Raw genomic sequence first — 14,099 nt, 5'->3', positions numbered from 1 at the left:
TAATTAAAAACTATCAAAATTTCCCCATTGACTTAACATTATGATTATGACATCACAATACGGCCGTTAAGCAATTAGAATCCTATGGCAGGTGTTCGGGCCACCTGGACCAACTGCCAGTCTCAGGCTTTAAGCATACAAACTGGCCCTATTAAGACTACACATCCTGTTCAACTGCTTCCTCTGCCAAAAACTGTTTCAAAATAAAAGTCCTCACTAGAATATTTTACTGTTAAACAATTTAACCCTTTAAACTACTGAACTTTTTAACTGTTTAGCCATTGTAACTGTTACTTGTCATCAACTATGACTCCTACCCACTGTAGCTAGTTAGCTAAGTTAGCTAAGTAACATGGTTAGCATAGTTAGCATGTTAGCATGCTAGTTAGCATTTTTAGCAAAACTGCTTAAAACGATTAGCTAAGTTAGCTAAGTCATATGGTTAGCATAGTTAGCATGCTAGCATGTTAGCATGCTAGTTAGCATTTTTAGCAAAACTGCTAAAAACGATTAGCTAAGTTAGCTAAGTAACGTGGTTAGCATAGTTAGCATGCTAGTTAACATAGTTAGCATAACTGCTAAAAATGATTAGCTATGTTAGCTAAGTAACGTGGTTAGCATAGTTAGCATGTTAGCATGCTAGTTAGCATAGTTAGCAAAACTTCTAAAAATGATTAGCTAAGTTAGCTGAGTAACGTGGTTAGCATAGTAACTGTCAGTTATCGTCAACTATCTACCTAAATAATTTAACCATTTAAACTATCCACCTATTTAACTGTTCAGTCATTCCAACTATATTAAACCTCATCTACTTAGCAACCAATATAGTTTGTTTTTACTCTGTATGATATTTTACATCATATTTTTGCATTTTCATGCACTGTATTTCCTTCAGGAAATGCTTTTCTAGTTCTTATTCTTCTTCTAACGCATTTAATGCAGCTTCAACCGTTTAACGTAGAAACTTCATTCAAACTATGTTACGTAGGTCTTACTTAGGACATGTGTGCTATGTATTTTTCAGCTTTGTAACTTTTATACTTTTTAAACTATTAATTAAAAACTAATCAAAATTTCCCCATTGACTTAACATTATGATTATGACATCACAATACGGCCGTTAAGCAATTAGAATCCTATGGCAGGTGTTCGGGCCACCTGGACCAACTGCCAGTCTCAGGCTTTAAGCATACAAACTGGCCCTATTAAGACTACACATCCTGTTCAACTGCTTCCTCTGCCAAAAACTGTTTCAAAATAAAAGTCCTCACTTACAATATTTCACTGTTAAACAATTCAACCCTTTAAACTACTGAACTTTTTAACTGTTCAGCCATTGTAACTGTTACTTGTCATCAACTATGACTCCTACCCACTGTAGCTAGTTAGCTAAGTTAGCTAAGTAGCATGGTTAGCATAGTTAGCATGCTAGCATAGTTAGCATGCTAATTAGCATTTTTAGCAAAACTGCTTAAAATGATTAGCTAAGTTAGCTAAGTCACATGGTTAGCATAGTTAGCATGCTAGTTAGCATTTTTAGCAAAACTGCTAAAAATGATTAGCTAAGTCACATGGTTAGCATAGTTAGCATGCTAGCATGCTAGTTAGCATTTTTAGCAAAACTGCTTAAAATTATTAGCTAAGTTAGCTAAGTCACATGGTTAGCATGCTAGCATGTTAGCATGCTAGTTAGCATTTTTAGCAAAACTGCTTAAAATGATGAGCTAAGTCAGCTAAGTAACATGGTTAACATTGTTAGCATGTTAGTTAGCATAGTTAGCATAACTGCTAAAAATGATTAACTAAGTTAGCTAAGTAACATGGTTAACATACTTAGCATTTTAATATTGTTAGCATGCTAGTTAACATAGTAAGTTGGTTAATATTATTATCTTTGTTAACATAGTTAGCATAACTGCTAGCAAACATTAGAGCCATTCCAAGTGTCAGTTATCGTCAACTATCTACTTAAATAATTTAACCATTTAAACTATCCACTTATTTAACTGTTCAGTCATTCCAACTATATTAAACCTCATCTACCTAGCAACCAATATAGTTTGTTTTTACTCTGTATGATATTTTCATGCACTGTATTTCCTTCAGGAAATGCTTTTCTAGTTATTATTCTTCTTCTAATGAAGCTAATGTAGCTTCAACCGTTTAACGTAGAAACTTCATTCAAACATTGACGCGTAGGTCTTAATTAGGACATGTGGGCTTTGTATTTTTCATCTTTGTAACTTTTATACTTTTTAAACTATTAATTAAAAACTATCAAAATTTCCCCATTGACTTAACATTGCCCTTTATGACATCACAGCAATTAGAATTAATAAAACTGGCCCTATTAACCCTTACAAGCCCGACCGTTCTAATTTCGTTAAAATTTTAACGATGACCAATCATCTAATATCTCAGCTGTCCAATGACTGATTTTATTTCTGAAATCTTCCCCGTAATGCTGACAACATAAGCTTCAATTTGATATGATTGGTTAAGGGGTTTATGGCGTGAAATGTTTTGGATACTTGAAGATGAGTCGTGAAAAAAACTTTTCACTTCAGTCGTACATTTTAACATGGACCGCTAGATGCCACCTGCACTTCGTTGGAGTTTACCTCGACTGGAAACCACACAGCTGGATAAACTGAGGTAATATATATTTTATATCGTTTCTAGTTATGGTTAATCTTAATTTGTAGTCATAAAATCATGTTATTTGATAGTAATATGCTTTCTCATCAGCGTCAACATTATGGCATAGCGGGGGCTAAGTGCATCGTCATGTAACTTTAGCTAGCTGCATTACTCTGAACTGCTTGCAGTATTCTCGTTTGCTTTTTATATCAGTTATTTTCATTTGACAATTTCATTTAAAAACCTGTTAGTATATAACCTGTAAGTAAGTTTGTTTTCTAGTACCAATTTGCTTGTTAGGTAAGCATTATATTGGCAAGTCAGTATAGCATACCAAAGCTGAATAAATCAATGGGCGCCGCGTTTCTAAGTTGCGTTCTCTTACATGAAATAAGTTGAGCGATATTTTTACTCCTCTACCCCTCCTATGACTCCTACCCACTGTAGCTAGTTAGCTAAGTCACATGGTTAGCATAGTTAGCATGCTAGCCTTCTAGTTAGCATTTTTAGCAAAACTATTTAAAATGATTAGCTAAGTTAGCTAAGTCACATGGTTAGCATAGTTAGCATGCTAGCATGTTAGCACGTTAGTTAGCATGTTTTAGCAAAACTGCTTAAAATGATTACCTAAATTAGCTAAGTCACATGGTTAGCATAGTTAGCATGCTAATTAGCATTTTTAGCAAAGCTGTTAAAAATGATTAGCTAAGTTAGCTAAGTAATATTGTTAGCATGTTAGCATGCTAGTTAGCATAACTTTTAAAAATGATTAGCTACACTCTCAAAAAGGATGTGTTGGAAACAACACATTTTTAACACATCAATGTGTTTAGGTAAGGACAACACATTTTGTGTTATTTTTTGTGTTAAACCCATGTAACACAGTTACTGTGTTGATATTTTAACACACCTGTGTGTTACAGTTGACACAATTTGGTTATGGTTAACACAGTTACTGTGTTTATATTTTAACACACCTGTGTGTTATAGTTGACACAATTTGTGTCAATTTGGTTATTGTTACTTTCATTTGGTTATGGTTATGCTTTTGTCCAAAGCCACATACAAATACAAGACAATATAATACTTAAATTTAACAGGGAACAGATTAAGATGTTGGTCAGACTATTAGAAGGATAATAGCAATAATAAACAACAATGTCAATTCAATCACAGCATAATGAAGTGCATGTTGTCGTTTTATTTATATTTTTAGTATATTTATGGATCTTAGCAGATAAGACAATTATGATTTTTTTTTTAATAAATAAAACAATAATGAAATATTTAAACCAAATAGTGTGTGCAATAAAGATGAATTCCTGACAGCCTAATGTGAAATTATGTATTATTTATTACAAATATTGTACACATAAACATTACACAAGTTCATAGCGAGGGTTTACAAAAATATCATTGTTAAAAAATATCAAATGTATTGGTCTAAAATCAATTAAATCTCTTGCTCTTGGGTGCTTCTTGTTGGTGCCCCCCACCCAATCCCAATCCTCCCCCACCTTTTTTATGCAGCCCTTGCCACTTAATCTACTAAACCCCTCTTCTACTCCCCCCCCCCCCCCCCCATTAATGCACAAATAGGCTGACACCAGACATAATTTCACTGCATTTCTATATGCTAACTATATGCATGTGACAATAAACTTCCTTGTATCCTTGTAAACTAATTAGTTTAAAGTCCTCTGTTCTCTGGACAGCAATTGCATGGAAATGGTTATGGAAAAACTTTGTAACAAGTATCCTTAAGAAAAACATTTTGATTTTCACTTTCTGGTAAAATGTGCATAACTTCTCAAACCGTTTTCCTTAAGAGAAATGGCAAGTCGTTTTCTGGAACAATGATGTATTGGGCGGAGGCGGAGGGATCTCCAATGCACACCAAGTGGGGCTGGCGATGTTCTACTGATCTATCAGGATGATTGTTCAGCACACTGGAAATGCTGGTTCCAGTCTGTTATTTTAAAGAAAGAACAAGAACATAAACAAGTCATTAGACATATGCAGGGTTTCAAGCAATTTACAAATTGACAATACTCATTTTACATTATACCAGATATAACATTGCACCATAAAACATACAATATAGGCGTTCCGTACTGTAAGCACACAAAAGAAACATTTACTATAGGAGGGGCCTACCGGTTTTATATCCAAAAGGTAGCCCAAAGCTGACTTCACACTGCATTTGGTGTTCCCTTTGCCCCTGCCTGATGCAGTGGGGGGCAGCAGATGGACAAGCTTATGAAGAGCTCTGTAACATGAAACTATAAAAACAAACAAATTTAGTAAACTCTTACTTTCTTGTTAAAATCAATTGCATTCATTCACTGTAGCACAAAAGCTTAATAGAGATAATTCCTCCTACCATCATCCTCAGGAACTGGTGGCAAGGCAGCTGCAGGTTCACTTGTGGACATTCCCTCCCATTTTCGGATGAACAACAGCTTTTCCAGGAAACATCTTTCCAAATTCTGTATCAAAGTACATAAATGGACAAAATACAGTCATTTGAATAATTACAATGATATCAGAGGGATTAAAGACAGTTCATCCAACTTTCATTATTTTCATCTTTATTTTACTATTTTTATTACAAATAGGTCATTTGAATAATTAGAATGATATCAGAGGGATTAAAGACAATTCATCCAACTTTCATTATTTTCATTGTCCCAAAACAATATGCACTCACCATATATGGCATGTCCACAAAGCGTGGAAACTCTGCAAAAACCTCCAACGTTGGATGTCTAGCAGCAATCCACAACCTTGTAGCTGCAACAAAATAGATTATTATAAATTTGATTTCACACCATATTGTGAACACATAACTTATTTCAACTTCCATACCGTTTCATTTTTAAATCATTCAGCATTTCCAAAATAAGAACACACAATCTGGGTGACTAACGTTAGCGAACTGGTCAGAAACGAATTGTTACTTTAGGTTATTATCAAAATGCCAGCATTGATTACACACTTCATAAACTTGAAAAGATAATCATAACGTTGTGCATAGACGTAGAAGCTAGTTCAACACTGGGTCTAACTGCAATATCGTTTAATCAAACCGTGTTCACGTTAACGTTAGTGTCGCGTTCGGAATGCAAATGTGTTTTCCCTTGGCAGCGTTGTAGCTTCTAAATGCATTAAGTTCATTCATCATCGTTAACTTGCTAGACTAATCGTGAACATGTTCTAATGTTATGTCGTGGAGCAGAAGAGATATAACTGCATAGGCCAAAAACGACTACACTCACGTTACCTGACCTTGTGTCTTGATGTCTATTATGGCTTGTAAAGTTAACGTTAACCACCGATTGTTCAGAATAAAAGTTTGTAGTTTTGTCATCCTGAGCCCTAACGTTAGCATTTCATAGCAGCTACCTTGTTAGCATTACAAGGTCATACCAGTTCCCACAAACCTTGCTAACGTTAGCTGTCCAAAGCTAAAACTTCAGCAGCTACCCAAAATGCGGATTTACCCACATAGTAATACGAGATGACGTAACGTTAGAATATTTTAGTTTCTACATGTATGCCAGTGTTTTTCAGAGTGTGTTAATGTAAGGTCAGGATTGACTTAACATGGACTAGCATAACGATTGCTAATCAATAACCTAGCTGCTAGAGCTACTTGGCTAAAAATAGATGCTGGACTTTATTATCATTTAACCTTTACAATATTGCAAGTTGCAACCGTCTTTAAAATAAACATAACAAATACGTCTAAGACATGGGTCTACCTTACCTTTTATTCAGACATTTACATCCACTCTGTGTGCCACTTGCACTTTCTTCCAGTGCGCCAAGATAAATTGAAGTGCTGAGAAAAGAACCTCTCAGGGTAACGGCTCATCCAGGACACCAGGGATTGGCCAATAATTTAACACATTTTGTGTTGGGCAGTATATTCCAGTAATATAACACAGTAACAACACAAAATAACACAAATTGTGTTAAAATTGTAATAACACAAAAAATGTGTAATTATTTAACACATCATTTTTGAGAGTGTAGGTTAGCTAAGTAACATGGTTAACATAGTTAGCATGCTAGTTAGAATAGTTAGCATACCTACTAAAAACGATTAGCTAAGTTAGCTAAGTCACATGGTAAGCATACTTAACATGTTAGCATGCTAGTTAGCATAGTTAACATACCTACTAAAAATGATTAGCTAGGTTAGCTAAGTCATATGGTTAACATAATATTAGTTAGCATAACTACTAAAAATGAAAACATTAGCTAAGTTAACTAAGTTAAGTAACTTGGTTAACATTATTACTCAGTGTTAATCAATGGGAATACACTCCTCGATCACGTGATGACCACTGAAGTCCTCTAACAGGTTCTATTGGCGCGAAACGGCTCGGCTATATATTAGCCGGCACAGCCAATGGCAAACAGTCTTTAAGGGCCTTCAGACATAAGTGTAAGACCGGAGGTTCTGTGGATGTTAAACGGTTGGGCCGTATATCTGAACAACATAACTGACCATATGGAAGTCCGAACTTATCCGGCTGTTCTACTGCTCCCCTCCTAGTATTTCCTCCGCACATTATGTAAATGAGCTATGTCTGAACGAAGCGGAGAACATGCGGTTAAGATTCACACCACGTGAGGACGTGTCAATGACGTTTCTTTCGTGCGTCCATGTGGCGGGAGCACTTAAATGCCAGGGTCATGACCATGATGGAGTGGCATAATGCTGTCCAGAAAATCTCCGACCTGGAAGGACGAAGACATCACAGAGCTACATGAGGGCAGACAGCGTCGTGATAGAATACATGAAGGGAACGGCAAGAGATACGTTGATGTAGGCCTACAACCACATCGCAAGGCCAAAGGAATTCAAAAGACCAAATTATCATAAGCAGAAAGCGCTGAAAAGGCAGTACAACGACGTCATTGATGACAATAACGGTATTACAGTATAATATAAGAGTATTTAATAAATTGTTAGCCAACACGGTCGGTTTTCTGTTCATTGATAGCCTTCTCATGACCTCACTGCTGAGCCCGATATTTTTTGAGAATGAATAATACCTAGCTAGAGAAAATGAAAAGAAGAAAACCCAACTTTATTCCAAGCTCCTTACATAAATGCAATAGACACATACAGTATTTGACTAGTTTGCAGGAGCACACAAAAGGCATGCGAATGGCAGATTATCATTTAGGCTGGCACTCAACAAAATGCAGGCACATGTTTGATAGACTGTAGTTAGCAGGTGCACCTGCCATTGGGACAGGTGAGATGCTTTTGGAAAAATAAACCAGGAAAAAACGAACCCCTTCACCGTTATGTTAGTATTTTGTTTGCTGTTTTAAACCGTTGTATATGATGGCCTAGAAGTCTTGAGTTACTGAATTGGCTGGTACCATAAAGCCTACAAGTTCATGCATGCTCTCTCCAACGCAAACCAGATTTGGGTTCCATAGCCAAGTAATTCTGCTACATAACGTTGAAAACAGATAAATGTGTTTATTTGAAGCACACATACAAATACTGTAGGTCAGCTATAAGTAGGCCTATGCGCACTTACGTGACTACTTCAAGTATTAGCCTACGCACAATAGATTTTTCTTCTTTAGCCTACATAATGCATAGATTTTGTAAACAAAAACAACAGCTGTGACAGCAGCCGCATATATTCTGCGTCATAACACGCCTCTTGCGAACTCTGCAAGGCCCCACTCCTCACTCGACAACCACACAGAGATTCTGTAATGTGTGTGTATGTCGTTCACACATAAGTCAGTATAAGGTCCGCAGGTTAGCATCATATCTGAATCACCCGAAGGGTCAGACCTCCGTTTGACAAACCTCCGCATATACTCCGGAGGTTATGTCTGAAAGCCCTTTTTCATTCTTCAGCGACGTCTATTGCCACTGGTCTGAGAACGGAAGAATAGGATCTGAAACAACTGACGGAAGACAGAATAAACATTTTCTGTCAAATCAAATAATAAAAAAGCAATGTCCGAGGCCGCCCAAATGAAGCGGTGTGTCCAGGGGTGTGGGCAGTTCATCCCATTTGCATAAACTGTCTGGGTATATCTCATGCCCGGACAGAGTTGGCGGTCCCACAATTCTGCTCGCACTGGGGCCGAAGGCTGTCCTCTTCCGGGCTAACTTGCTTGAGAAGACGGAAGCCAATGGCCCCCCTCCCAGTCCGCCACTCAAGGGGAGCCACTCGCATGAGTGGCTGCTGGTTGAGCAGGGGGAGGCGAATTTGCCGGTCAGGCTGGCTGCAGAGTCCCCCACTCTCCAGGAAGCTCTCTGGGGTCTCATGATGATGACCAGGTGTCCGTGGCCTCCGAGAGTAGCTCGCGTAGTAGCTCGGACGATGCGCTCTTGGTGGAAACCCTATTCAGCGTGATCACCCGTCTAGGGCTTCGGGCCTTTCTCTGCCCTGCACGGGGCAGAGGAGCAGGGGCTGATCCACTTGCCCAAGGTGGAGGAGGCGCTGGCTGCCTTCCTCGCCCCCCAGGGAGCATCAGCCCGTAGCCCGGCCACTCTGCCATCTAAGCCGTGCAGGGCCACTGCTGGTCAGGCGTCTAAGGCTTACGCCTGTGTGGGGCACCACAGCATTCCTCCAGTTCTACGCCGAGAGCATGAGGCTGGCTGCGGAGGAAAATGAAGCCCACGACTCCACTCCCTGAATGGAGGAGAGCACTGAACCTGGCCTTGCGGGCCTCGAAGTGCGCAGCCCTGGCACAGGGCAGAGCAATGGGCCATTTGGTGGGGCTGGTACGCCATCTGTGGCTCACGCTGTCCCAGCTACCCGACAGGGAGAAGACTCCATTGCTGGATGCGCCTATCTCCCTCTCCGGATTGTTCGGGCCGACGATGGAGAGTATGAGGTAATGTATAATGTATTTTCTTTAAAATATTCATATAAAATACAGTGTGCATACAGTGACTATAAAAAGAGGTGTGTCTGATGAGTCCCATATAGGATAACTATTCTGCATTGGTTTGGAGTCACTAGGTAATATGGCTTGGGAGGTATTGAAAAAAAAGGAGTCTGTTTCTTATATGAAATAATGTATTTTCTTTAAAAAATTCATATCAAATACAGCGTGCAAACATGTGCTATAAAAAGAGGTGTGTCTGATGAGTCCCATATAGGATAACTATTCTGCATTGGTTTGGAGTCACTAGGTCATATGGCTTGGGAGGTATTGAAAAAAAAGGAGTCTGTTTCTTATATGAAATAATGTATTTTCTTTAAAAAATTCATATAAAATACAGCGTGCATACAGTGGCTATAAAAAGAGGTGTGTCTGATGAGTCCCATATAGGATAACTATTCTGCATTGGTTTGGAGTCCCTAGGTCACATGACTTGGGAGGTATTGAAAAAAAGGAGACCATTCCTTATGGGAAATAATGTATTTTCTTTAAAATATTCATATAAAATACAGTGTGCATACAGTGACCATAAAAAGAGGTGTGTCTGATGAGTCCCATATAGGATAACTATTCTGCATTGGTTTGGAGTCACTAGGTCACATGATGTCAAAGCTATTGACAAAAAAGTCTATGAAGGTAATTCAGGCGCGGAGGTGTCACTGTTTTCGGAGGGGAGGCCCACATTGATGGAGTTTGGGAACCCATGCTCTAGTCCATTAACCTGACTCGCCAGATGAATTTCGTTCCGCCTAGCTCCACTCCACCTGGGATCGATCCATTGGGGAGGTGTTTCAGAAGGCTGGGCCTTATCAAAAATCCATGCATATGATTTGGATACGTCACCTCTATGAAACTCCCGCCCTGCGTCCTGATTGGCTCTACCATAAAATCTGGTGCCGAAATCACTCTCAATGGAAGCGATCCCAGATGGATGTGAGTGGAGCTAGGCGTAACGAAATTCATCTGGCGAGAGTCAGGCTACTAGTCCATACCTATAGGCCTAGAGTATATCTATTCATAGGCCTATACTAAGGCTATGACATGGTTTCGACTCTCAATAGATGCCTTTATAAGTTCGCAGTGAACGCGCACAACTCTAGGTTATCTAACACAGGGTTGATTAAACTAACTGGTAACCGGTGTTTTGGAACCGACAGCTCAGAGGGGTATTCCAGAAAGGAGGTTTAACAAACACTGAGATAAAACTTAACCTCTGGGTTGTCTGAACCTGTGGCGACTAAACCCGAGCTGTCGGTTCCAAAACACCAGTTACCAGTTAGTTCAATCAACCCTGTGTTAGATAACCTAGAGTTGTGCGCGTTCACGGCCAACTTATAAAGGCATCATCTATTGAGAGTCGAAACCATGAGTGAAACCGGCGAAACGAAGAGCACCGTATTTTTCAGAGGCGGAGTAGCAAGTTCTCCTCGAGGCTTACGAGGAGAGAACTGTGAACAAAAAAGAGCAATACTTGAGCGTCTGCCAAGGAACGAGACCTTGCTTTGCAGAGAATAGCCTAACTGACTGTGTAAATGCGTGCGTTTAGGATAGCCTATTTAATGTCAAAAGCACAATTAAATAATTTAGTGGACATTACGTATTTGACTGCTTTGAATGATGCTTTCTTAAGCTAGCCTACCTTGTCACAGATTGAGTGAGCCATAGACTCCTTGAGAATCCCAAAAGTAATTTTCTATTTTAACGCGGTTTCTGCAGCTGTGGGCCAAGTTAAACCTTTGCGCTCCAGCATCGAAGGGTGATGAATGTCGGAACTGGCATGGGTAGCCTATCCTCTATCCCTCAGTAGCATACCCATCAAGTTATCCTGTAATTGCACATATAACATTAAGTTACAGCCTACACATTAATTAGTCTGTAGATCTGATAATATTCTAGTAAGGTGTAGGCCTGCCCTAACGCACCCTGTTGACATTGTGTCGCTCAAATTATTAGACTCCCGGTACATCATTCCTGGCATCGTGTAGGCCTACTGGGCCCTGCCATTTCGCCTCCACGTTTGTGATAAGATGTGAAGCATCATCACATATCATTTGGCAATTATTAAAATAAAAATGTGCTTTAAACACCAACACCATTAAGAGAGCATCCAAAAATAAAAGTGGCCTATGACCTATCCATTCGACCTTAAGGACATTCTGAAAAAGCCAAAGCCCGTTAATTGAAGCTCACCAGCTAAGACAGCCTATCGTCGTTGCACATTTAGAAAACTTAATAAGTGATGCTGACCTGCCAGTTGGTGAAACTAATGATCCTCGTGGGTTTGTGTCCAGGAAAACGAATGAAGTTGCGCAGGAACTGCTTTAGCGCAAGGCCAACTTTACGCACCGACCGACAGCTTGCCGATATGCTCTGCGTCTCCAACACTACAAAAACGCCCAGTCGGAGAGCGTGTGTAGCCTATTAAAAAAATATTTTATCCCAAATGCCATCAGCATTCTTAACTAAACTTAGTGACAACACGCATACCCGGCTGAGCTGTCTATATTTAAAGGACCCATATGTAAGATTGTGGCCAAAACTGGTACTGCAATCACTTTCAAATTACTGTAGAGCGATGTATCCCCTCCCCCTCCCCCCTGACTCGAGGTTGCCAACCCAGATGCCGAAACACTACTGACTTTGTGATTAGTAGATCGGTGGAGGGTGGCGCATCAGGGCAAAACACAACATGACATGACAAAACACAACATCAACATCAGTTGAGGGCTAGGGGTGGGCGATATATATTGTCTGCGATAATATCGTGATTGTTGTTTTAACGATGTGCAAATTTACATTATCGAGTATTTAAATTACTTATGGGGAAAAAACACTCGAAATCACGCACTGAAGACTCATACATTCCCAGGAGGTAGGCTATGCGGGAGAAGTGCAGCAGAGCAAGTGTCACGTGATCACTACTGGGTCACAACGTTGTCCCACACAGCCTAATGTTTATTTTGTGCAGCGAGAGTAGCCTATGCGGCTACTTCTGTTCAAGTAGCATTGATGAGACAGTCACGTTTTTTCCTACACGGTATTATATGGAGAGAAAACATTAGCCTTTGAGTATTTTAATAGTCAGTTGTAAACAAATAACTATTCTCATGTAACTCTTTTGTAAATGGATTGAAGTTTGCTCTAAATATCTACGTTTACCGATTATGCTAACCGTTAGCATCTCTATGGGATTTCTCATATACATTAGCCATAAGCTAACGCATTCGTTTCTATTCTGTAACTTGGAATGCTAGCCTACGTGATTGCTCTAAAACAAAACATAGAAGGAAATAACTGAGATGTAGGCTACTCTGTTGGTCTGCTCTTAGTTTTACAGTGAATCATATGTAAAGGTTTGAAAGGAACTTCAGCTTCAGACTTTCTCTTGGGAAACTGTTAGGCCTATTCATCTTCTCTAATGTAGCTGGCTAGACCATGACTGTGTCTCAAATCGCGTACTTCTGCACTTACAATACCTAATTTGAGTGCATGAGGGTGTTCACACTGAAAATTCCAACGACACGAAGGGCGCTGCAAGTTCCCGGATGGTGCACTCATAACGGTCAAAAAGCTGAGTGTGCAACGCTGGACACTTTTCGCCCTTAACGGACGCCATCTTGGCCAAATAGCGGAAGGGGAGGGAGCGTTTTCAAACTCGTGGTAATCGCGGTTGAGAAAGCTGAAGCAGCAGCAGTGGAAAACAGACTTTACGGAGGTACAAGCAAGTTATAACATAAACGGTTCATGTTTTGACACAGTATGACCATGTCACTGTCGAATTGAGGACGCCAATAAAGTTATATTAAAATGTTTGCGATCGTCATTTCCGTGAAGTGCACGGAGTTAGTGTTTGATATGAGACAATACTATTTTGTTAAAATTTGCGCACTCCGCCAGTAAGCACACAGTGCACATAGTGTACTACACAAAAGTGTACTCACGTAAGTACACCAATTGAGACAGACTCCATGTCATTGCCACACACACAAGTGGGGGCAGAATTGGAAATGTGTCATAGAGTGACAATGCATTGGTTGATTTGGTTAAAAAGTCACAGGTTAGGTTATTGGTTATTATTGTAATGATGCTATTCATAAATAATGAGCTGTAAAGAAACTCAGACTTTAACAAAAACATTTTTTTTAAAGGATATCGACTAATTATCGTTATCGTCAAAATCACAAAAAATATCGAGATATTATTTTTTATCCATATCGCCCACCCCTATTGAGGGCTGCAACTTCACTTTTTAAATGACAATATCCTGGCCAGACTACTGTGGTGAACTGAGGGGGCAATGCCTGGAGATAATGAGGGAGCGTTTGATGCCTAATTGCCCTAATTGGACTCACCTGGGTAGGAGACAATATGAGCATGCAGAGGAGCAACGTGCGGGAGAGAGAGTCCAAGGTTGATCTGGAGCGTCCAGGCGAAACGCTGGGGGAGTGTTGGTCAAAATCGGGTACGAATTGTGCTGGTCGCGGTCAGTAGGATCGCCGCCAGTGAAGATAGCTGTAGGG

Source organism: Alosa sapidissima, chromosome 24, assembly GCF_018492685.1.
Source record: "Alosa sapidissima isolate fAloSap1 chromosome 24, fAloSap1.pri, whole genome shotgun sequence".
Classification (NCBI taxonomy): Eukaryota; Metazoa; Chordata; class Actinopteri; order Clupeiformes; family Clupeidae; genus Alosa; species Alosa sapidissima.
Note: the sequence above shows the minus strand (reverse complement) of the source record.